This window comes from Hordeum vulgare, chromosome 2H, assembly GCF_904849725.1.
Source record: "Hordeum vulgare subsp. vulgare chromosome 2H, MorexV3_pseudomolecules_assembly, whole genome shotgun sequence".
Taxonomy (NCBI): Eukaryota; Viridiplantae; Streptophyta; class Magnoliopsida; order Poales; family Poaceae; genus Hordeum; species Hordeum vulgare.
Window position 1 is genome coordinate 621,608,572 of NC_058519.1, and position 26,406 is coordinate 621,634,977.

The 26,406-nt window shown below is 43.7% G+C and overlaps 1 pseudogene; it reads left to right on the top strand.

The window, feature by feature from the left end:
* Positions 1-146: 146 nt before the first annotated feature.
* LOC123428795 lies at positions 147-26,136 on the top strand (annotated as a pseudogene).
* The last annotated feature ends 270 nt before the right edge of the window (positions 26,137-26,406 follow it).

The following is a 26,406-nucleotide window of genomic DNA, read 5'->3' on the forward strand; positions in this document are numbered from 1 at the left end:
CAACAAGTCAGCACTCAGCAACCTTCAGCCTTCAGGTGCCTTCACTCCTTTTCTTTCAACATGCTGCCCAAAAAACATTTATCTGGTTGTGAGAAAAGAAAAAAGAGGAAAAAACAGAGAAGTCCAATGAATTGCAGAAGGGATCTATGCATAGATATGTTGTAAGGAAAGAATGTGCTGATAATCTTGAGGAACTAGATGACACTTCTGAAGAACAACAACCTACTGAGAATGAGACCACCATTGTGGAAAATAAAAGATGGCAGGTATTGTTTGATAATGTTCCAAACCTTACTGTTAAATCTCTGTGTTATACTCGTTGGGAGAGTCGGATAAAGAGTGTTCAAGCTATTAGGTATCAAGCGCCTCAGTTAAGAAAAGCTCTGTTGGAATTGCAGAGAACTTCTAGTGATGACCCCAAAACTAAGAGTGATGCAAAGTCATTGGTTGCTGCACTTGGAAATTTTGAATTCTTAGTTGGTATGGTCATTTGGCATGATATTTTATTTACTATCAACATGGTCAGTAAGAAGTTGCAGTCTGAGTTTATGTGCATTGATGTTACCCTTAAGCAAATTGAGGGCGCCATCTCATTTTTTAAGAAGTACAGAGATGACGGCTTTACATCCAGTGTAAATGTTGCAAAATCTATTGCATCTGACATGGATATAGAGCCTGTATTTCCTGTAAAACGCCTTGTTATCAGAAAAAAACACTTTGATGAAACTAATGACATGGAAGAAAATAATCAAATGGGAGAAGCACAAGCAGTTGCGGAGGAATCATTTAGAGTAAAATACTTTCTTGTGATGATAGATGTTGCAATTAATTCACTGACCACCAGATTTGATGAGCTTAAGTCATTTGGGAGTATATTTGGCTTCTTATTTAACTCTAAAAAGTTGAAATCCTTGGATGAGACTGATTTGAGAAGATGTTGCACTAATTTTGCAAAGACCTTTTGTCATGAAAATTCAGGATATGTTGACTTAGATGATTTTGTTTCTGAACTGAAAGTGTTGCAGATGACATTGCCAAATACACTCATGCCGGCTGATCAAATATACGAGTTTGTTAGAGCTGCAGACTGTTATCCAAACGTATCAATTGCTTATCGAATTCTCTTAACTGTGCCTGTGACAGTTGCATCAACCGAACGAAGTTTTTCAAAATTGAAGTTATTGAAAAATTATTTGAGGTCAACTATGTCGCAAGAAAGATTGAATGGATTGGCAATATGTTGTATTGAGAAGGATGTGTTGTTGGAAATATGCCCTAGAGGCAATAATAAATTAGTTATTATTATATTTCTTAGTTCATGATAATCGTTTATTATCCATGCTATAATTGTATTGATTGGAAACACAATACTTGTGTGGATACATAGACAAAACACTGTCCCTAGTAAGCCTCTAGTTGACTAGCTCGTTGATCGAAGATGGTCAAGGTTTCCTGGCCATAGGCAAGTGTTGTCACTTGATAACGGGATCACATCATTAGGAGAATCATGTGATGGACTAGACCCAAACTAATAGACGTAGCATGTTGATCGTGTCATTTTGTTGCTACTGTTTTCTGCGTGTCAAGTATTTGTTCCTATGACCATGATATCATATAACTCACGGACACCGGAGGAATGCTTTGTGTGTATCAAACGTCGCAACGTAACTGGGTGACTATAAAGATGCTCTACAGGTATCTCCGAAGGTGTTCGTTGAGTTAGTATGGATCGAGACTGGGATTTGTCACTCCGTGTGACGGAGAGGTATCTCGGGGCCCACTCGGTAATACAACATCACACACAAGCCTTGCAAGCAATGTGACTTAATGTAAGTTGCGGGATCTTGTATTACAGAACGAGTAAAGAGACTTGCCGGTAAACGAGATTGAAATAGGTATGCGGATACTGACGATCGAATCTCGGGCAAGTAACATACCGAAGGACAAAGGGAATGACATACGGGATTATATGAATCCTTGGCACTGAGGTTCAAACGATAAGATCTTCGTAGAATATGTAGGATCCAATATGGGCATCCAGGTCCCGCTATTGGATATTGACCGAGGAGTCTCTCGGGTCATGTCTACATAGTTCTCGAACCCGCAGGGTCTGCACACTTAAGGTTCAACGTTGTTTTATGCGTATTTGAGTTATATGGTTGGTTACCGAATGTTGTTCGGAGTCCCGGATGACATCACGGACGTCACGAGGGTTTCCGGAATGGTCCGAAAACGAAGATTGATATATAGGATGACCTCATTTGATTACCGGAAGGTTTTCGGAGTTACCGGGAATGTACCGGGAATGACGAATGGGTTCCGGGAGTTCACCGGGGGGGCAACCCACCCCGGGGAAGCCCATAGGCATTGGGGGTGCCGCACCAGCCCTTAGTGGGCTGGTGGGACAGCCCAAAAGATCCCTATGCGCATTGGAAGAAAAATCAAAGAGAAAAAAAAGAAGGAGGTGGGAAAGGGAAGGACTCCACCTTCCAAACCAAGTAGAATTCGGTTTGGGAGGGGGAGACCTTCCCCCTTGGGAGTCCTTGGACCCCAAGGCAAGTCTCCCCCCTCCTCCTCCTATATATAGTGGGGTTTTAGGGCTGATTTGAGACAACTTTGCCACGGCAGCCCGACCACATATCTCCACGGTTTTACCTCTAGATCACGTTTCTGCGGAGCTTGGGCAGAGCCCTGCTGAGACGAGATTATCACCAACCTCCGGAGCGCCGTCACGCTGCCGGAGAACTCTTCTACCTCTCCGTCTCTCTTGCTGGATCAAGAAGGCCGAGATAATCGTCGAGCTGTACGTGTGCTGAACGCGGAGGTGCCGTCCGTTCGGCACTAGATCGTGGGACTGATCGCGGAACGATTCGCGGGGGCGGATCGAGGGACGTGAGGATGTTCCACTACATCAACCGCGTTCACTAACGCTTCTGTTGTACGGTCTACAAGGGTACGTAGATCACACATCCCCTCTCGTAGATGGACATCACCATGATAGGTCTTCGTGCGCGTAGGAAATTTTTTGTTTCCCATGCGACGTTCCCCAACACTGGCATCATGAGCTAGGTTCATGCGTAGATGTCTTCTCGAGTAGAACACAAAAGTTTTTGTGGGCGGTGATGTGCATTTTGCTGCCCTCCTTAGTCTTTTCTTGATTCCGCGGTATTGTTGGATCGAAGCGGCTCGGACCGACATTACTCGTACGCTTACGAGAGACTGGTTTCATCACTACGAGTAACTCCGTTGCTCAAAGATGACTGGCGGGTGTCAGTTTCTCCAACTTTAGTTGAATCGGAATTGACCGAGGAGGTCCTTGGATGAGGTTAAATAGCAACTCATATATCTCCGTTGTGGTGTTTGCGTAAGTAAGATGCGATCCTACTAGATACCCATGGTCACCACGTAAAACATGCAACAACAAAATTAGAGGACGTCTAACTTGTTTTTGCAGGGTATGCTTGTGATGTGATATGGCCAACGATGTGATGTGATATATTGGATGTATGAGATGATCATGTTGTAATAGATAATATCGACTTGCACGTCGATGGTACAACAACCGACAGGAGCCATAGGGTTGTCTTTAAACTAACGTTTGTGCTTGCAGATGCGTTTACTATTTTGCTAGGACGTAGCTTTAGTAGTAATAGCATGAGTAGCATGACAACCCCGATGGCGACACGTTGATGGAGATCATGATGATGGAGATCATGGTGTGACGCCGGTGACAAGAAGATCGTGCCGGTGCTTTGGTGATGGAGATCAAGGAGCACGTGATGATGGCCATATCATGTCACTTATGAATTGCATGTGATGTTAATCCTTTTATGCACCTTATTTTGCTTAAAACGACGGTAGCATTATGAGGTGATCTCTCACTAAAATTTCAAGACGAAATTGTGTTCTCCCCGACTGTGCACCGTTGCGACAGTTCTTCGTTTCGAGACACCACGTGATGATCGGGTGTGATAGACTCAACGTTCACATACAACGGGTGCAAAACAGTTGCACACGCAGAACACTCGGGTTAACCTTGACGAGCCTAGCATGTGCAGACATGGCCTCGGAACACATGAGACCGAAAGGTCGAGCATGAATCGTATAGTAGATATGATTAGCATAGAGATGCTTACCACTGAAACTATTCTCGACTCACGTGATGATCGGACTTGAGATAGTGGATTTGGATCATGTACCACTCAAATGACTAGAGAGATGTACTTTTTGAGTGGGAGTTCTTAAGTAATATGATTAATTGAACTAATTGTCATGAACATAGTCTAATGGTCTTTGCGAATTACGTTGTAGCTTGCGCTATAGCTCTACTGTTTTTTATATGTTCCTAGAGAAAATTGAGTTGAAAGTTGATAGTAGCAAACTTTGCAGACTAAGTCTGTAAAACCGAGGATTGTCCTCGTTGCTGCACAGAAGGCTTATGTCCTTAATGCACCACTCGGTGTGCTGCACCTCGAGCGTCGTCTGTGGATGGTGTGAACATCCGACATACACGTTTCTGATGACTACACGATAGTTCAGTGCAAAATACTTAATGGCTTAGAAGCAAGGCGCCGAAGACGTTTTGGAACGTCGCGGAACATAAGTGATGTTCTAAAGAGATGAAATTGTGATTTCATGCTTGTGCCCTTGTTAAGAGGTACAAGACCTCCGACAAGATTCTTTGTCCACAAAGTAAAGGATAAAGGCTCAATCGTTGAGCGTGTGCTCAGATTGTCTGAGTACGACAATCGCTTGAATCAAGTGGGAGTTAATCTTCCAGATGAGATAGTGATGGTTCTCCAAAGTCACTACCACCAAGCTATGAGAGCTTCGTGATGAACTATAACATATCAAGGATAGATACAATGATCCTTGAGCGATTCGCGATGTTTGACACTGCAAAAGTAGAAATCAAGAAGGAGCATCAATAGTTGATGGTTTGTAGAACCACTAAGTTTCAAGAAAGGCAAGGGCTAGAAGGGATACTTCGTGAAACGGCAAAACAGTTGCTACACTAATGAAGAGACCCAAGATTAAACCCAAACCTGAGACTAAGTGCTTCTGTAATGAGGGGAACAGTCACTGAGACGGAGCAACTCTAGATACTTGGTAGATAAGAAGGCTGGCAAAAGTCGAAAGAAGTATATTTGATATACATGATGTTGATGTGTACTTTACTAGTACTCCTAGTAGCATGAGGGTATTGGATACCGGTTCGGTTGCTAAGTGATTAGTAACACGAAATGAAAGCTACGACATAAATGGAGATTAGCTAAAGGCGAGGTAACAATACGTGTTGGAAGTGTTTCCAAGGTTGATATGATCAAACGTCGCACGCTCCCTCTGCCATCGGGATTGGTGTTAAACCTAAATAATCGTTATTTGGTGCTTGCGTTAAGCATGAACATGATTGGATCGTGTTTATTGCAATACGATTATTCATTTAAAGAGAATAATGGTTACTCTATTTGCTTGAATAATCACCTTCAATGGTTTATTGAATCTCGATCGTAGTGTTACACATGTTCATGATATTGGTGCCAAAAGATACGAGGTAATGATGATAGTACCACTTACTTGTGGCACTGCCGCTTGAGTCATGTTAGTATAAATTGCATGAAGAGACTCCATGTTGATGGATCTTTATATTCACCTGATTTCGAATCACTAGTGACATGCTAATCATACCACATGAGCAAGGCCTTGTTTTCATTGAGATGAAATAAGATAGTAACTTGTTGGAAGTGATACATTTTTTATGTATGCAGTCCAATGGGTGCTGAGGCACGCAATGGGTATCATTATGTTCCTACTTCACTGACGATTTGAATAGATACAGGAGTATTTACTTAATGAATCACAAAGTCTGAAATATTGAATAGTTCAATTCTGTTTCAGAGTGAAGTTCGTCGTAACAAGAGGATAAAACTGTCTACGATATGATCATAGAAATGAATATCTGAGTTACGAGTTTTGGTACGCAGTTACGACAATGTGGAAATTGTTTCGCAGTTCATGCCACCTGGAACATCATAGTGTGATGATGTGTCTGAACGTCATAGCCACGCACCATTTGGTATGGTGCATACTATGATGTCTCTTATCGAATTACCACTATCATTTATGGGTTATACATTAGAGACAACCGCATTCACTTTAAATAGGGCACCGCGTATTTCCGTTGAGATGACACAATATAGACTGAGGTTTAGAAGAAATCTAAACTGTCGTTTCTTGAAAGTTTGGGGCTTCGACACTTATGTGAAAAAGTTTCAGTCTGATAAGCTCGAACCCAAAGCGGATAAATGCATCTTCATAGGATATCCAAAACAGTTGGGTACATCTCCTATCTCAGATCCGAAAACAAAGTGTTTGTTTCTAGAAACGGATCCTTTCTCGAGGAAAGGTTTCTCTCGAAAGAATTGAGTGGGAGGATAGTAAAACTTGATGAGGTTATTGAACCATCACTTCAACCAGTGTGTAGCAGGGCGCAGGAAGTTGTTCCTGTGGTGCCTACACCAATTGAAGTGACAGCTGATGATAGTGATCATCGAGCATCAGATCAAGTTACTACAAGCCTCGTAGGTTGACAAGGTTGCGTACTACTACAGAGTGGTACGGTAACCCTGTCTTGGAGGTCATGTTGTTGAGCAACAGTGAACCTACGAGTTATGGAGAAAGCGATGGTGGGCCCAGATTCCGACAAATGGCTGGAAGCCATGAAATCCGAGAGAGGATCCATGTATGAAAACAAAGTGTAGACTTTGGAACAACTACTTGATGGTCACAGGACTATTGAGTAAAAATGGATCTTTAAAAGGAAGACAGACGATGATGGTGATAAGTCACTATTAAGAAAAGCTCGACTTGTCGCAAAGATGTTTTCGACAAGATCAAACAGTTGACTATGATGAGACTTTCTCACTCATAGCGAAGCTAAAGGTCTGTTAGAATTATGTTAGTTCTTGATGCATTATTCATGAAATATTGCATGTAGGATGTCAAAACATTGTTTCCTCGACGGTTTCCTTGAGCAAACATTGTATGTGATACAACCAGAAGGTTTTGTCGATCCTAAAGATACGAACAAGTATGCAAGCTCCAGCGATCCTTCAAAGGACTGGTGCAAGCATCTCGGAGTTGGAATATACACTTTGATGAGATGATCAAAGATTTTGGGTTTATACAAGGTTTATGAGAAACTTGTATTTCCAAAGAAGTGAGTGGGAGCACTATAGAATTTCTGATAAGTGTATGTGGTTGACGTATTGTTGATCAGAAGTAATGTAGAATTTCTGTAAAGCATATAAGGTTGTTTGAAAGGAGTTTTCAAAGGAATACCTGGATTGCGCTACTTGAACGTTGAGCATCAAAGATCTATGGAGATAGATCAAAAGCGCTTAATGAAAGTTTCAATAAGATGCATGCCTTGACAAGTTTTTAAAGGAGTTCAAAATAGATCAGCAAAGAAGGAGTTCTTGGTTGCGTTGTAAGGTGTGAATTTGAGTAAGACTCAAAACCCGACCACGGCAGAATAAAGAGAATAGACGAAGGTCGTCTTCTATGCCTTAGCCGTAGAATCTAAAGTATGCCATGCTGTGTACCGCACCTGATGTGTGCCTTGACTCAAAGTCTGTTGAGAGGTACAGAGAGTGATCCATGATTGAATCACTAGCAGCGGTCAAAATTTATCCTTAGTAACTAATGGACTAAGGAATTTTTTTGATTATGGAGGTGGTTAAAGAGTTCGTCGTAAAGGGTTACGTTGATGCAAGCTTTGACACTAATCTGAATAACTATGAGTAGTGAAACGGATTCGTATAGTAGAGTAGATATTTGGAGCATTTCCGAATAGCACGTAGTAGCAGCATCTATAAGATGACATAAAGATTTGTAAAGAATGCACGGATCTGAATGTTTCAGAACCGTTGAACCTCTCTCACGAGCAAGACGTGATCAGACCCCATAACTATATGGGTGTTGGATTCATTGGAATCACATGGTGATGTGAACTAGATTATTGACTCTAGTGCAAGTGGGAGACTGTTGGAAATATGCCCTAGAGGCAATAATAAATTAGTTATTATTATATTTCTTAGTTCATGATAATCGTTTATTATCCATGCTATAATTGTATTGATTGGAAACACAGTACTTGTGTGGATACATAGATAAAACACTGTCCCTAGTAGGCCTCTAGTTGACTAGCTCGTTGATCGAAGATGGTCAAGGTTTCCTGGCCATAGGCAAGTGTTGTCACTTGATAACGGGATCACATCATTAGGAGAATCATGTGATGGACTAGACCCAAACTAATAGACGTAGCATGTTGATCGTGTCATTTTGTTGCTACTGTTTTCTGCGTGTCAAGTATTTGTTCCTATGACCATGAGATCATATAACTCACGGACACCGGAGGAATGCTTTGTGTGTATCAAACGTCGCAACGTAACTGGGTGACTATAAAGATGCTCTACAGGTATCTCCGAAGGTGTTCGTTGAGTTAGTATGGATCGAGACTGGGATTTGTCACTCCGTGTGACGGAGAGGTATCTCGGGGCCCACTCGGTAATACAACATCACACACAAGCCTTGCAAGCAATGTGACTTAGTGTAAGTTGCGGGATCTTGTATTATAGAACGAGTAAAGAGACTTGCCGGTAAACGAGATTGAAATAGGTATGCGGATACTGACGATCGAATCTCGGGCAAGTAACATACCGAAGGACAAAGGGAATGACATACGGGATTATATGAATCCTTGGCACTGAGGTTCAAACGATAAGATCTTCGTAGAATATGTAGGATCCAATATGGGCATCCAGGTCCCGCTATTGGATATTGACCGAGGAGTCTCTCGGGTCATGTCTACATAGTTCTCGAACCCGCAGGGTCTGCACACTTAAGGTTCGACGTTGTTTTATGCGTATTTGAGTTATATGGTTGGTTACTGAATGTTGTTCGGAGTCCCGGATGAGATCACGGACATCACGAGGGTTTCCGGAATGGTCCGGAAATGAAGATTGATATATAGGATGACCTCATTTGATTACCGGAAGGTTTTCGGAGTTACCGGGAATGTATCGGGAATGACGAATGGGTTCCGGGAGTTCACCGGGGGGGGCAACCCACCCCGGGGAAGCCCATAGGCATTGGGGGTGTCGCACCAGCCCTTAGTGGGCTGGTGGGACAGCCCAAAAGAGCCCTATGCGCATTGGAAGAAAAATCAAAGAGAAAAGAAAAAAAAGAAGGAGGTGGGAAAGGGAAGAAGGACTCCACCTTCCAAACCAAGTAGAATTCGGTTTGGGAGGGGGAGACCTTCCCGCTTGGCTCGGCCGACCCCCTTGGGAGTCCTTGGACCCCAAGGCAAGTCTTCCCCCTCCTCCTCCTATATATAGTGGGGTTTAAGGGCTGATTTGAGACAACTTTGCCACGGCAGCCCGACCACATATCTCCACGGTTTTACCTCTAGATCGCGTTTCTGCGGTGCTCGGGCGGAGCCCTGCTGAGACGAGATCATCACCAACCTCCGGAGCGCCGTCACGCTGCCGGAGAACTCTTCTACCTCTCCGTCTCTCTTGCTGGATCAAGAAGGCCGAGATCATCGTCGAGCTGTACGTGTGCTGAACGCAGAGGTGCCGTCCGTTCGGCACTAGATCGTGGGACTGATCGCGGGACGGTTTGCGGGGCGGATCGAGGGACGTGAGGATGGTCCACTACATCAACCGCGTTCACTAACGCTTCTGCTGTACGGTCTACAAGGGTACGTAGATCACACATCCCGTCTCGTAGATGGACATCACCATGATAGGTCTTCGTGCGCGTAGGAAATTTTTTGTTTCCCATGCGACGTTCCCCAACATGTGTTGGATAACATCGATCTTGACACTATCATTAATGATATTGCGTCAAAGAATGCACGGAGGAGCCGTTTCTCATGATCAACGAAGGCTTGCAGGTTTGTTAGCGTCATATATTTTTGTTTATGCTATGTAACTTCTATGGTATATGATGAAGTATGAAGTTGTTATCATATATTAGTTAACAAGGAAAATTACCACTGTTTATTGTAGCTTTGCAAAAAAAAAACTATCAATATATGGAATCTTTTTTTTCCTCCTATGTCGCCTTGGGCCCATTTATTTGACTTCGCCCCGGGGCCTCCGAAACCTCAGGACCGGCCCTGAATAAGCTCACTAACAAGTGTATTAAAACCAAATTGCTTAGCGAAAGCACAAGAAAACACTTCCGATTTTCATCTGCTGTTTCCCATAATACATAATTACATAATGCATTACAGCATGCACGAGGATCAAAGATACTCGTTCTCGGTCGTAGTTGATTATTCCATATAACCAATGCATAAAAACCGGTTTGGACCCATAGTTTATAACCGCTAATAACCAAACCGTTTAAACCCATAACCAACTATACTCAAACTGGTTTCTCCACATACCCAAACCAAAACCAAACTAAAAAAATCTCAACCCAATAAAACCTGAACCAATCAAACCCAAAGTAAGAACCGAACCGTTACACCCGGCTTTTTAATAAACATTCTCACATTTACATAGTGGGGAGTATCATATAGTAGTATCATGCATATGATACTATTGTATGATACTAACTTCATAGTGCATAGTATCATAAAGTAGTATCATAAATGACCTCATTTATTGACATGCATGACACATACTCTAACCCTCTCTCTCTATGTTACTCTAACCTTCATGACATAAGAGAAACCTTCATGACATAAGGTTGGTCATAGTGCATAGTATCATATAGTAGTATCATGCATAAGAGAAACCTTCATGACATAAGGCTGGTCATAGTGCATAGTATCATAAAGTAGTAGCATAGAATTTAATATGTTACGGTATCTACCTATGTTGCTCTAACCCTCTCTCTCTTCTTTAATTGTCTGCCACATCAGCATGTTTGCTTGTCCCAAGTACATGATACTAGTAGCTAAATTACTCCCACTATGGCCAGCCTAATTAATGCCCAAAAGTAGCAGACTTATATGTACATGCAACCATTGAGAGAAGAAGATTAAATGAAGGTTGCGGCATGCAGTAATTAAGGTTAGGCATGGAACCAATAGCTAGAGCACAAGTTGCTACATTAGTCATTTAATACTGGTTAATTAAAGGCTAAGCACATAGGGAGTGTAGATGCACACTCTTTATGGGGAAAAATTATAGTGCTAGATGCATCATTTTTGGCGAACGGAGGAAGTAATATACAACTTCAATAGTATCTCTTTTCATTAAATACAGTGCCACATAAAAAAATATCTATAAAACTGCGCTAAGAAACTTGCATTGGCACAGACCTATAAAAGCATGACTAATGAGATGAGGTGACTGCCAACAGGTGCGCTATGATAGGCCGGTGATCTTTTCGTCACACGTATGCCAAGTTTGAGACTGCACAACTTGAATATTGAAGCATTAAAGAGCGCATGGGCTCCGCGTTTATGAGATGTCGCACAATATAACTCTCCTTTCATTTTAAATACTTTTTAAAGATTACACTATGGACTACGTACGGATGTATATATACATCTTTTAGAATGTAGATTTATCCATTTTGTTTTATATATAGTCTATAGTGCAATCTTTAAAAGGTCTTTTATTTAAAAACGGAGGGAGTAGTTATGCATGCATGTGTTCTTTATGAAGTGGAGGATGTATATATACATCTTTTAGAATGTAGATTTATACATCTTGTTTTATATATAGTCTATAGTGCAATCTTTAAAAGGTCTGCTATTTAAAAACGGAGGGAGTAGTTATGCATGCATGTGTTCTTTGTGGAGTGGCGGAGCTACACAAAAACTACTACACGAATTTGTCGGGTAGATCACACTTGAGAAGTTCCAAATCCTTCACAATGCATTGTATCTCATGAGCTTGTTCAATCATAGAACGGTTATTCACCATCTTGTAGTCGTGAAAATTCTCCATGATGTACAGTTCATTGCGTGCATTTGTCGCATAGAATTTAGCTTTCAGTGCATTTTATTGTGTCTTTTCATCTTGCAAGTGCATGTACACATCACACAACAGATCAATGAGAACACTCAAAACGCATCCAATAAACATAGTGTTGGCTTCCTAAAACTTTCTCTCATCTTCATCAGAAGCTCCCTCTGACATGCCAACACTAACATGGAAAACATTCAGAGCGGTAAGCCAGAATGTACATCTCACTTCCCACCTCTTGGAGCGCACACTGGTAAACTTATCCGGAGCCAGTGCATCAGCAAATCCAACTATAGTTAACTAAGGAAATTGTCTAAAATTAGATTTTTGGATTGTTGGAATATTAGGCAATATCATGATTAATCCTATAGTAAATAATTCATGACTAGAACATATATTAGCATGCAATAATCTAGCAAACTAGATGAGCAACAGAGCATGCATATCATCATCTTACACGAAGTAGCAACTACAGAAAGCAACATGAGCAGATCACGAAGAACGTACTATTCGTTAACTGTTGCAGGCGAGACGGTGTTGACGATGATGTTGTTGACGGCAATGAAGACGATGATGGGTAGCACCGTCCGACTTGGACGGTATGTGTATTGTCCTGCACAACTTACCACCCCACCTACATAGAACATGTGACTTTGGATGGGATGCTTTTCTTTTGAACTAGCCTATGCAGGACCTTTAGTCCAGGTTGGTGTTACCAACCGGGACTATAGGTAGACTCTTTAGTCCGGGTTAGTGTTATCAACCGGACCAAACCTTTAGTCCCGCCTGATGGCACCAACCGGAACTAAAGGTTCCACACCAACAGAAAATAAATATAGCAATGCCGTCCGTCCGCTCCTAGCCATTCGAACCAAAACTATTAGTCCTGGTTCAAAAAACGATCGGGACTATTGCTCAATCAAGGCTAGGAGGAAACCCTCTTTTTCTGCTGTTGCTACTTTCCGAAAACATATTCTCTCATTCCAACTCGGGGATGGTTTGTCGAGGGAGGGAGAGATGTTATGTGGAGACAACACTTCAAGAGGAGGGACCACTCTTAGTTGCCAGCGGCCACAAGTTGAGATGATTGTGCTGCTCTGTTTTTGGTTCTAGAGGTTCAGGCTGGTGCAAAGGCACCGTAGTGTGTGTCAAAAAACATTAAACAATAGCTAACCCTTATTATTATATTTCTCTGTACATATGTGCTCTCACATCACCTCAATAACTAATACTCCCTCTGTATCGAAATATCTGTAGTTTTAATAGGCTAAGTTAGCCTTCTATAACTATAAATATTTCGATACAAAGGGAGTAGTTGTGTAGTTAAAATAGAAGGCATGCAATGCACTCGTAAGTTACTCCTCTGCATTAATCTATCAATCCAAGCCATGCATGTCTTTTTTTTCCTGGATCAAATTATGCATGCATGGTCTTTATCACAAGTACCAAATGTCTAACAGAAAAGTGAGAAATATGCTTATGGCATATGTCAACCAGCCTTTTCTGCATTTTTTCCGTAATTATCTTTTAGGCTGTTTTCTTTTCAGCTAGATCATGATCCATTGCCGCACATAGGCGAGATCAGACATTTTACCCCCCTGCACAGTAATATCAAATTCCAGCTTGTGGATAATGATCCATTGCCGCACATAGGCGAGATGTGCACCGTCATTTCAAATTTCAGCTTGTGGATCAAAGTCTCGAGCTAACTTGTTATTGTGCGCAGATGATGATATCAGTGAACTGGTTCAGAAGGTCCCCGATGGTTGCATATTTACCATTGGATTTTCTTTTTTCAAGCGACTCGCGACTAGCGGGCCACTCGCGCGACTGGCGACGAACGGGGTGACTACCGGCGGGCCTGGCGGATGGTCACTGCCGGCGGCGCCCGCACGTTAACTGGCCAGAGTCAAGTCGGAGGTAGGTTCTGGGCCTTGGCCAACGACACCGACGACGAACCAGAGGATGCAGTTCCAGATCGGCATGAGGTACAATCCCCAACTCCATCAGATCTTATATGTGAATCATTGCAGATAGGATATACCGAGGAAGAAGTTGCACAAAATTTAGATGGCTTCATTCCTTCATCCGATCACGCTTGGTCTGGACTTGGAGATCATACAGAAGACAAGATAGAGGTACTCCGGTGTATCGTGCATCGACGCACTGCACCGTCCGCAATACGACCATGGAAAGGACCTATTCCGAAGGTACGACTACCGGCATTAACACTAGCTGATTTTATCGATTCTTGGAAGACAATCCCGATCAAACGGAAGAAAAATCGAGCTGTGGCGACGGTGCGTCCGTCGGCGACGTCCTCGTCGCAGTTAGATCTCGGGATCCGAGAAAAGAGGAAGCAACGTTTGAATTTACTCATAGGCCAAGATGGGCCATTAATTGATGTGAAAGGGCCCGAAACATCTGGGTATAAGGCCTAGCTGTGCTCGGTGGATAGCCCAGAGATTAACGAACAATTCTGATCTGATACGTATGAGAAACAAAGTTCTGTACAAAACGAACTGGGAATCAGGGTTCGCCAGGAAGGCACAGATCGCAACTATCCGTCTATTCGCTCGCCGCCTGGGTTCCCGTCGAGAACGGGAAGAGCCCGCCGAGTGCCGGCGCTTCCCTCCATGGCCGCACGGGGTGGCTCCTAGATACCAGCGGCTACGCCCTCTGAACCCAAGCAAGTTGCAGCGGCTCCTCCCTCTGAACCCAAGCAGGTTGCAGCGGATCCAGCGCTGTCACGATCCGATGGGGACCATCCTCTTCCTACTGTAGGAAAGGACAGTCAGGCCCGTGGAGGTGTGACGTTTAAGCCCGCACGAGGTGCAGGGTATAACAGAGGAGGTGGCGGATACCAGGGGTATAGAAATTTTGGACAACATTGGAACGAAAACTTCAGCGGTCAAGGTGCTGGACGTGGGCAATGGAACGTCGAGGGAGGGCCAGGGGGAGGTGCTAATCAGTGGCACAGACCTTTCCAACCTCCGGAAGGCAATTTTGTCGAAGGTGCAAGAGGTTCGAGCTTTCGTCAACGTGGGGGTGGTGGACTCCGCACGTTTGGCCGAAACAATTCGCTGCCCAAGTGGAAGGAAATTAATCCAATGGCAAACGATGGAGTGCCAGGTAATACTTCCAACTCTGCTGAGAGACCTAAGTCGGCTGAGGATAGAGACACCGCACGCGCGAACAAAGCTGCTCGAAAGAAGGAAAAATTGGCATGCTACACGTGTGGAGTTCCTGTACACTTCGTAGTAGATTGTACCACTGAGATATGTGATATCTGCCAGAAACCAGGTCATGATGATGCCACATGTCCACTACTTTCAGTTCCTAAGCCGGTAATTAATATTTATGGTGTATGTCAAAGTAGGCTGATGTTCTTTGAAACACCAAGATCCTCATCAGTCCTAGTTCCGCCTCGCCTAGAGAGTTCCAGAACGGGACTAGTAAAGGTTACAAACGGAACACTGACTGCAAAACAAGTTTCTCAACAGCTGAAAAGGCTTGTGTCTGAGACATACCAGTGGGCACCAGATAAGGTAGATGATCAAAGTTTTCAAGTAGAGTTTCCAAGAAGAGAGGATCTTCAACGGTTGCTTGCATTTGGGGTCAGCAAAGTTAGTGATAGCAAATTCTTACTTGAGTTTGAGGAGTGTAAAAAACCGGAACCACAGGGTACGCGGTTAAAGAAGGCTTGGATTAGATTTTCAGGAATACCAGAGATTCTTCTTAATGACTTCCTTATTGTATGGAGTCTAGGGTCTTTGGTTGGTAAGACAGATAAGGTGGATATGCCTTTTACTCGAAAACGGGGTATAGCGAGGGTGTGTGTGTTGGTCCTTGATGTTGAGTACATACCGGACTACGCACCATGGTCTTACGATGGAATTCACTATGACATTGATGTAGAGGTCGAGGTGGAGGCCCAACTGTTGGAATTATGCCCTAGAGGCAATAATAAATATAGTTATTATTATAATTCCTGTATCAAGATAATCGTTTATTATCCATGCTATAATTGTATTGAATGAAGACTCATTTACATGTGTGGATACATAGACAAAACACTGTCCCTAGCAAGCCTCTAGTTGGCTAGTCAGTTGATCAAAGATAGTCAGTGTCTTCTGATTATAAACAAGGTGTTGTTGCTTGATAACTGGATCACGTCATTAGGAGAATCACGTGATGGACTAGACCCAAACTGATAGACGTAGCATGTTGATCGTGTCATTTTGTTGCTACTGTTTTCTGCGTGTCAAGTATTTATTCCTATGACCATGAGATCATATAACTCACTGACACCGGAGGGATGCTTTGTGTGTATCAAACGTCGCAACGTAACTGGGTGACTATAAAGATGCTCTACAGGTATCTCCGAAGGTGTTAGTTGAGTTAGTATGGATCAAGACTGGGATTTGTCACTCCGTGTGACGGAGAGGTATCTCAGGGCCCACTCGGTAATACAACATCACATACAAGCCTTGCAAGCAATGTGACTTAGTGTAAGTTGCGGGATCTTATATTACGGAATGAGTAAAGAGACTTGCCGGTAAACGAGATTGAAATAGGTATGCGGATACTGACGATCGAATCTCGGGAAAGTAACATACCGAAGGACAAAGGGAATGACATACGGGATTATATGAATCCTTGGCACTGAGGTTCAAACGATAAGATCTCCGTAGAATATGTAGGATCCAATATGGGCATCCAGGTCCCGCTATTGGATATTGACCGAGGAGTCTCTCGGGTCATGTCTACATAGTTCTCGAACCCGCAGGGTTTGCACACTTAAGGTTCGACGTTTTTTATGCGTATTTGAGTTATATGGTTGGTTACCGAATGTTGTTCGGAGTCCCGGATGAGATCACGGACGTCACGAGGGTTTCCGGAATGGTCCGGAAACGAAGATTGATGTATAGGATGACCTCATTTGATTACCGGAAGGTTTTCGGAGTTACCCGGAATGCACCGGGAATGACGAATGAGTTCCGGGAGTTCACCGGGGGGGGGGGGGGGGCAACCCACCCTGGGGAAGCCCATAGGCCTTGAGGGTGGCACATGCGCCTAGAGAGGGCTGGTGGGACAGCCCAAGAGGGCCCTATGCGCCTAGAGAAGAAAATCAAGGAGAAAAGAAAAAAAAAGGAGGTGGGAAGGGAAGGAAGGACTCCCTCCCACCAAACCAAGTCCAACTCGGTTTGGGGGGGACCTTCCCCCTTGGACTCGGCCGATCCCCTTGGGGCTCCTTGAGCCCCAAGGCAAGGTCCCCTCCCTCCCACCTATATATACGGAGGTTTTAGGGCTGATTTGAGACGACTTTTCCACGGCAGCCCGACCACATACCTCCACGGTTTTTCCTCTAGATCGCGTTTCTGCGGAGCTCGGGCGGAGCCCTACTGAGACAAGGTCATCACCAACCTCCGGAGCGCCGTCACGCTGCCGGAGAACTCTTCTACCTCTCCGTCTCTCTTGCTGGATCAAGAAGGCCGAGATCATCGTCGAGCTGTACGTGTGCTGAACGCGGAGGTGCCGTCCGTTCGGTACTAGATCATGGGACTGATCGCGGGATTGTTCGCGGGGCGGATCGAGGGACGTGAGGACGTTCCACTACATCAACCGCGTTCACTAACGCTTCGGCTGTACGATCTACAAGGGTACGTAGATCACTCATCCCCTCTCGTAGATGGACATCACCATGATAGGTCTTCGTGCGCGTAGGAAAATTTTTGTTTCCCATGCGACGTTCCCCAACACCAACAACAATCACATGATGGTGATACTCATATGGCAGATGGAGATGATCGCGATAAGGACCGGGGAGATGCCGACGAGGATCAGCCCGACAAATCTAATCACAATGCAAAACCACAATCATCATCTGCCAAGCATAATTCACTTAACAGCGCAGGACCCCCCTCCTCTTCAGTGTCACCTATGGTTACTTTACGGCTTAGATCTTTTGAGATGCGTACGCCAACTACACTATGGACGAAAGCATGCGTCCAAGAGGAATTAATACCAGGTATCGAGGAAGAGATACCACATCAAGGAAACAATACCTCTCCGCCCATGCGTTTGTCACACTTGGAGGTGCTGACCACGCCAATCAGTTCAATTAAACTCCATAGGGAGGATGAGCAATTGAGCCTGAAACAGACATCCGTGCCTACACGTGTAATCAGGACGTACATCGGGGTGACATGCAATTTTCGAAGCATAATGATACTTTGGCCGGGCTGATGGGAAACAGTAGCAATGACGTAAGAAGTACAAGCCACTATTCTCACATTGTGTCCCAGGGTGATTATGGGAAAAAGCAGCGACATAACAAGTACAGCCAGCCATAATAATACAGTTCTGTCCCAGGGGGACATGCAAGCCATGCAGCAAAACGTTGCTTCAGCTGGGCGGAACAGGTTCACGCACCTTCTTCTGGGCAGGACAAGGTTGCTGCTGACTGTGAGGTAAAAGGACGAAAACATACAGCTATATCTTCACAGGATGTGATTTCTTTTGGAGGAATTCTAGATCCTTCTTGCGGAGATTTAAGGTTCAGTCAACATATCCAGGAGCAGCCGGTGCCGATGACATGTTAGTAGCGCGTGCCACAAGGGCAGCAAAGCTTCGAGACGTCGAGGCAGCTACATGTATGCAAATTGATCATAATGCTTCAATACTTCATTTTACCGAATATAAGATTATCCAAAATGCTAGCGACATAGGAATTACTCTCGGTTCTTCTAGCAAACAATTAGCGAAAACTATTAATGATATTCTTGATATAGAAACGGATAGAACTATAGAGTTTATTCAAAATCTTGCATCGGTGAAGCCTATGAATGAAAAAGATATTAATGAATTAGGAGGAGTAGAATTACAAGAAGTATGTCAAAGTTTATTACACATAGACGGAGAGGAAGAGGAGGGGGATGATACGGGATTGGAGGGGTTGTTGGGGAACGTCGTATGGGAAACAAAAATTTTCCTACGCGCACGAAGACCTACCATGGTGATGTCCATCTACGAGAGGGGATGTGTGATCTACGTACCCTTGTAGACCGTACAGCAGAAGCGTTAGTGAACGTGGTTGATGTAGTGGAACGTCCTCACGTCCCTCGATCCGCCCCGCGAACCGTCCCGGGATCAGTCCCATGATCTAGTGCCGAACGGACGGCACCTCCGCGTTCAGCACACGTACAGCTCGACGATGATCTCGGCCTTCTTGATCCAGCAAGAGATACAGAGAGGTAGAAGAGTTCTCCGGCAGCGTGACGGCGCTCCGGAGGTTGGTGATGATCTCGTCTCAGCAGGGCTTCGCCCGAGCTCCGCAGAAACGCGATCTAGAGGTAAAACCGTGGAGATATGTGGTCGGGCTGTCGTGGCAAAGTTGTCTCAAATCAGCCCTAAAACCCCACTATATATAGGAGGAGGAGGGGGGAGCCTTGCCTTGGGGTCCAAGGACCCCCAAGGGGTCGGCCGAGCCAAGGGGGAAGGTCTCCAAACCTGAACCGAATTCTACTTGGTTTGGAAGGTGGAGTCCTTCTTCCCTTTCCCACCTCCTTCTTTTTTTTTCCTTTTCTCTTTGATTTTTCTTCCAATGCGCATAGGGCTCTTTTGGGCTGTCCCACCAGCCCACTAAGGGCTGGTGCGGCACCCCCAATGCCTATGGGCTTCCCCGGGGTGGGTTGCCCCCCCCCCCCCCCCCCCGGTGAACTCCCGGAACCCATTCGTCATTCCCGGTACATTCCCGGTAACTCCGAAAACCTTCCGGTAATCAAATGAGGTCATCCTATATATAAATCTTCGTTTCCGGACCATTCCGGAAACCCTCGTGACGTCCGTGATCTCATCCGGGACTCCGAACAACATTCCGTAACCAACCATATAACTCAAATACGCATAAAACAACGTCGAACCTTAAGTGTACAAACCCTGCGGGTTCGAGAACTATGTAGACATGACCCGAGACACTCCTCGGTCAATATCCAATAGCGGGACCTGGATGCCCATATTGGATCCTACATATTCTATGAAGATCTTATCGTTTGAACCTCAGTGCCAAGGATTCATATAATCTCGTATGTCATTCCCTTTGTCCTTCGGTATGTTACTTGCCCGAGATTCGATCGTCAGTATCCGCATACCTATTTCAATCTCGTTTACCGGCAAGTCTCTTTACTCGTTCCGTAATACAATATCCTGCAACTTACACTAAGTCACATTGCTTGCAAGGCTTGTGTGTGATGTTGTATTACCGAGTGGGCCCCGAGATACCTCTCCGTCACACGGAGTGACAAATCCCAGTCTCGATCCATACTAACTCAAGGAACACCTTCGGAGATACCTGTAGAGCATCTTTATAGTCACCCAGTTACGTTGCGACGTTTGATACACACAAAGCATTCCTCCGGTGTCCGTGAGTTATATGATCTCATGGTCATAGGAACAAATACTTGACACGCAGAAAACAGTAGCAACAAAATGACACGATCAACATGCTACGTCTATTAGTTTGGGTCTAGTCCATCACATGATTCTCCTAATGATGTGATCCCGTTATCAAGTGACAACACTTGCCCATGGCCAGGAAACCTTGGCCATCTTTGATCAACGAGCTAGTCAACTAGAGGCTTACTAGGGACAGTATTTTGTCTATGTATCCACACAAGTATTGTGTTTCCAATCAATACAATTATAGCATGGATAATAAACGATTATCATGAACTAAGAAATATAATAATAACTAATTTATTATTCCCTCTAGGGCATATTTCCAATAGGGGTATACGGCCTCTTTAATTCCTGGTACGCATTCACCATCAATTAACCAAGAAGGTATCACTCAAATGATTATGGAAAAACCAAAGCGACCTTGGAAAAGGAAGGTTTTTCCCGAATCAGCGGTTAGGAGAAATGCCAGAGTGAAACAAAAGAAAAAATTCCATGATGATATATGAAAGGAATATTCTGGAATAGCAGAGGTCTAGCAGACTTGGCTAAAAGAAGGTTCCTTAGAGACACATCGATAGAATATAAACTAGATTTTATGGCTCTACAAGAAACTGGTAGAGATAATTTCACACCTCAATTTTTAAATACTTTATCAGGAGGGGTTGAGTTTGACTGGCACTGTTTGCCACCAAGGGGTAGATCTGGAGGAGTCTTACTTGGTGTTAAATGTGAGACATTGGAGGTGATGAGTGTGGTTTACGGCGAGTTTACCGTTAAGTTTCGAGTGAGATCGAAACTTGATGTGTTCAGATGGGCTTTGATAGCCGTATATGGTGCAGCTCAACCAGAACTAAAACCTGACTTCCTTGCTGATCTAGTAAGAATTTGTGGAGAAGAAACAATCCCAATTATGGTGGGGGAGATTTTAATATTATCAGGAGGACTGAGGAAAAAACAACGATAACTATGATGAACGATGGTCACTCATGTTCAATATGGTTATTGAGAGTCTCGATCTGAGGGAGATTGACCTCACTGGTAGACAATTTACATGGGCGAACTCTCTACCGGTACCAACATATGAGAAGTTGGACCGAGTACTAACTAGTGTCGAATGGGAGCAGAGGTACCCTTTGGTCACAGTACGGGCGTTACAGAGAGCCATCTCAGACCACACACTCCTCATGGTTGACTCAGGGGAGGCCAATCATGTAGGTAATAAAAATGTCTTCTCATTTGAATTAAGTTGGTTCGAACGAGAAGGCTTCATGGATCCCATAGCTCATGAATGGGCTACAAAAGTTGGCGGCTCTACGAATATTGAAAGATGGCAGAACAAAATAAGACATCTTCGCCAATTTCTGAGAGGATGGGCGAAAAATCAAAGTGGTATTTATAAAATAGAAAAAGAAAAACTGACTCGTGTGATTGATGATTTAGACATCAAAGCCGAGTCGGCACAGTTAAACAAGACAGATAGGTATAATAAGATAAATGCTGAAAAAGAGTTGCACAAATTGTTAAGAGAAGAGGAAATGAAATGGGCACAAAGAGCTAAGGTGAACAAGGTAGTTCATGGAGATGATAATACTAAATTCTTTCACATGATTGCAAATGGCAAGCATAGAAAGAAAAATAATAATTCAACTAGAGCAAGATGAAGGAACAATAGTAGGTCATGAAACTTAAAATTATACATATCTGAATATTACAAGAAATTATTTGGACCTTCAAAAGAGACGCTGGTCTCACTCGATGAGAGCTTGAATCATGATATACCTCAACTAAATGCAGATGAGAATGAGGTTTTATCTGCTCCCTTTACAGAGAAGGAGGTTTATGATTCAATAGCACAAATGAAACGTAATAAGGCACCGGGACCAGATGGGTTCCCAGCAGATTTTTATAAGAAGTGTTGGCATATTATTAAAGGTGATCTCATGCCTATGTTCCAAGATTTATTCGAGGGCCAGTTGCAACTTTTCCACCTTAACTTTGGAACAATTACGTTGTTTCCAAAAAAGGTGGAAGCAACACGCATTGAACAGTTTAGACCAATTTGTTTGCTGAATGTGAGCTTCAAGATTTTCACAAAGGTTGGCACAAATAGATTGACGCAGATAGCACATTTTGTAGTCCAACCGACACAGACGGCGTTTATGCCTGGGAGACATATCCTTGAGGGGGTTGTCGTTCTTCATGAAACGTTGCACGAAATTCATACAAAGAAATTAGATGGAATTATCTTTAAAGTAGACTTCGAAAAGGCTTACGATAAGGTAAATTGGTCATTCCTTCAACAGGCCTTACGAATGAAAGGTTTTAATGAAAGGTGGAGAGATCAGGTTGATGCTTCCATACAGAAAGGGAGTGTAGGTATTAAAGTAAACGGTGACATAGGACATTACTTTCAAACACATAAAGGATTAAGAAAGGGGGACTCAATGTCCCCAGTATTATTCAACATAGTTGTTGATATGTTGACAATACTCATTATGCGACAAAGATAAGGGCCAAGTTGGTGGACTTATTCCACACCTTGTAGATGGGGGTGTGTCTATATTACAATATGCGGATGATACAATTCTTTTTCTGGAACACGATATGGCTAAAGCAAGGAACATGAAATTATTATTGTGTCTATTGGAATAACTATCAGGGCTCAAAATTAACTTTAACAAAAGCGAAATCTTATGCTTTGGAAAGGCAAAAGAAGAGCAACACGCGTATAGACAACTATTTGGTTGTGAACTAGGGTCACTTCCGTTTAGCTACCTCGGAATCCCTATTCATCATAGGCGTCTCACAAATAAAGAATGGAAATGTATCGAAGAAATATTTGAGAAAAAATTAAGCTGCTGGAAGGGCAAACTAATGTCATATGGAGGGAGGCTTGTCTTAATTAACTCGGTGTTAACAAGCTTACCTATGTTTCTATTGTCTTTCTTTGAAATACTAGTAGGGGTATGAAAAAGACTAGACTTTTACAGATCTCGGTTTTTCTGGCAAAGTGATGAAGCTAGGAAGAAATACAGATTAGCTAGGTGGGATATTATATGCTCTCCTAAAGATCAGGGGGGTTTGGGCATTGAGAATCTAGAAGTGCAAAACAAATGTTTGCTTAGCAAATGGCTATATATATTATCTACAGAATCTGAAGGGATGTGAATTCAGATAATTTAGAACAAATGCCTAAATTCTAAAACTTTAGCTCAGGTTATAGCTAGACCAAATGATTCCCCATTTTGGAAAGGGCTAATGAAGATAAAGATGAAGTTTTACCAGAGGGTAAAATTTATAGTTGGTAATGGTGCCTCAACAAGGTTTTGGGAAGATACTTGGCTTGGGGACACGCCACTTGCACTTCAATACCCAATGTTATATAATATAGTACTCCCTCTGTAAACTAATATAAGAGCGTTTAGATTACTGAAATAGTGTTCTAAATGCTCTTATATTAGTTTACGGAGGGAGTACAACGTAAAGAGGATTATGTATCCACGATACTACAATCTACACCGCTTAATATACAGTTCAGGCGGGCTTTAGTAGGACCTCGCTGGGATGCATGGTTGCATTTGGTTGAAAGAATCATGCAGGTGCATTTATCTGAACAATCAGATAGTATTAGGTGGATTTTAACTAAGAATGAAGTATTCTCAGTCAAGTCCATGTATTCACATCTGATAAATACATGAATTTTACCAACATCTGTACCTATTTGGGGGATCAAGGTGCCCCTGAGAATTAAAATATTTATGTGGTTTATACACAAAGGGGTCATACTAACCAAAGATAACTTACTTAAGCGCAGTTGGAGAGGAAGGCCTAACTGTTGCTATTGTGAGCAAAATGAAACAATTAAACACCTTTTCATAGAATGCCCTCTTGCAAAATTGCTACGGAGAACTATTCAAATAGCTTTTAATATCAGCCCACCTACATGTGTTGGCTCAATATTTACAACGTGGCTCAATGGAGTTGACGTTAAAATATTGAAACTTATCGGAGTTGGGATATGTGCTTTGTTTTGGGCAATATAGAATACCAGGAATGACATGATCTTTAATGGCAAGAACTTCAACAATTTTTTGCAGGTTATATACAGAGCAACGTCTTGCCGTACGTGGTCGTTACTCAGTCATGCGGAGTACAAGGATCTTATGGATATTAGGTGCAACCGATGGGAGATGGCCGCACGGGTTATTTTCAATCGATTTGGATGGCGTGCTAATAATAGACTAGATGTATAGGCATCGTAGTCTAAGGGGGTGTTTGTTTCCACGGACTTTTTGGTGTAGGGACTAAAAAAAGTCCCAAAAAGTCCCATGTGAAACAAACAGGAGGGACTTTTAGGGACTAAAAGGGGGTATTTGGGACTATTTGGAAAAGTCCCTATGGGAGGGTCTTTTTGGGACTTTTTTAGCACTTTTTTCAACAATGCCCCTACTTTTAGCATGTCATTTAATAACTACTACTACATTACTAAGGGTAATATGGTCTTTTTGCATGTCATTTAATGACCTCTAGTCCCTATTTAGTCCCTGGAAACAAACGGGTAGGGACTAGGGACTTTTAAGTTGGGACTAAAAAAAAGTCCCGGTACTCCTGAAACAAACAGGGTCTAAGTTTAGATACGCCGGATGTGGCATCTTTTTACTATTTCATTCATGTTTTTTTTACACTTTCGGCTTTTTGAGCTCTTTGGATCTAAGATACTATTTTATATATCTTTAATAATATGGCTGCATGCATCGATTGATGCAGAGGCCGGGGGCTCGCTTCCTCTTTATAAAAAAGAAAATATTTACCATTGTTTCTGGCTCATGCGAGAGCGGTGGCCTGCTTGAGAGGGCCAAGGAGCAGATAGGCGACAGCACCAGGCAGAGTGAGACCCAGTCCGGTGAACCCGAGGAGCCATCCGATTCGCCGACTGGCTTCCGGTCCTTCCTCAAGGAGACTGTCCGGGACGTGTTCAAGTCCCATAGCCACCGCTTCCGAAGCCGATACGGAGGCGACGATGAGGAGGAGGCGGATGCACAAGTAGAAGTAGAAGCAGCTGGGGATGGCGATGGCAACACCAAAAAGCCGCTCGCTGCCGTTGTCAACACTCATCGAGATGCTCAAGCAGCAGAGCGGGAAGGACGACGTCGATGTGGGCTCGATCCGGATGACCCTGTTCAACCTCTTCGGGGATGATGCCAGCCCAAAGATCAAGAAGTTCATGAAGGTCATGTTCCTCAAGTACTGCGAGTGCGAGGGCAAGCTAGGCGAGCAGTACGGGGTGATGAGCATGGTTGGTGGCCTGGCCTACAAGCTCCTCAAGGCCTAGCTTGAAGGCGGCGACGAGAAGGAAGATGCTTTGAGGCCGGCGATGGAGCAGGAGGTTGGCGGGGTGGAGGAGGTGTACGCGGGGACCAAGTCCTGGGCGCCCAGCAACGGCGTCCTCGTCAGCGGGTGCCAGAGCTGCAGCCAGACGTCGGCGGATGCAACCACGGCGGAGGGCTCCTCGTTCGGCGCGCTCAGCAACGCCATCCAGACCATCCTTGAAGGGGAGGACGGCGGAGAGGTGACCAACAGGGATCTCGTCATGGGAGCACGGCAGGCGCTGGCCAGGCAAGTGTACACTCAGGAGCCTGGCCTCTACTGCTCTGATGAGCTCCTCCATGTGCCTTTCATTTGCTGAAACATGCATGGGTTGATGGTGTGATTTGTTTCTTCCTTCTTCTTTTTGTGGTGCGCTGTGCAGGAGGTTATGAAAGGTTTCGCTTGTTCCCATGGTTAGTTTGCAGTGGTTAATTTTATACTTTCTGTCAAAACTGTGATCCAGTTAAATACTGGACTATGCCAAGGATGTTGTTATTATCTTTGGTGGGGTTTCTTCCTTCTGAAACTATTGCCCTGGTATGTAAGTATGCATATCTAAGCTGCAAAAAAAGGCATCTCACAACTATAA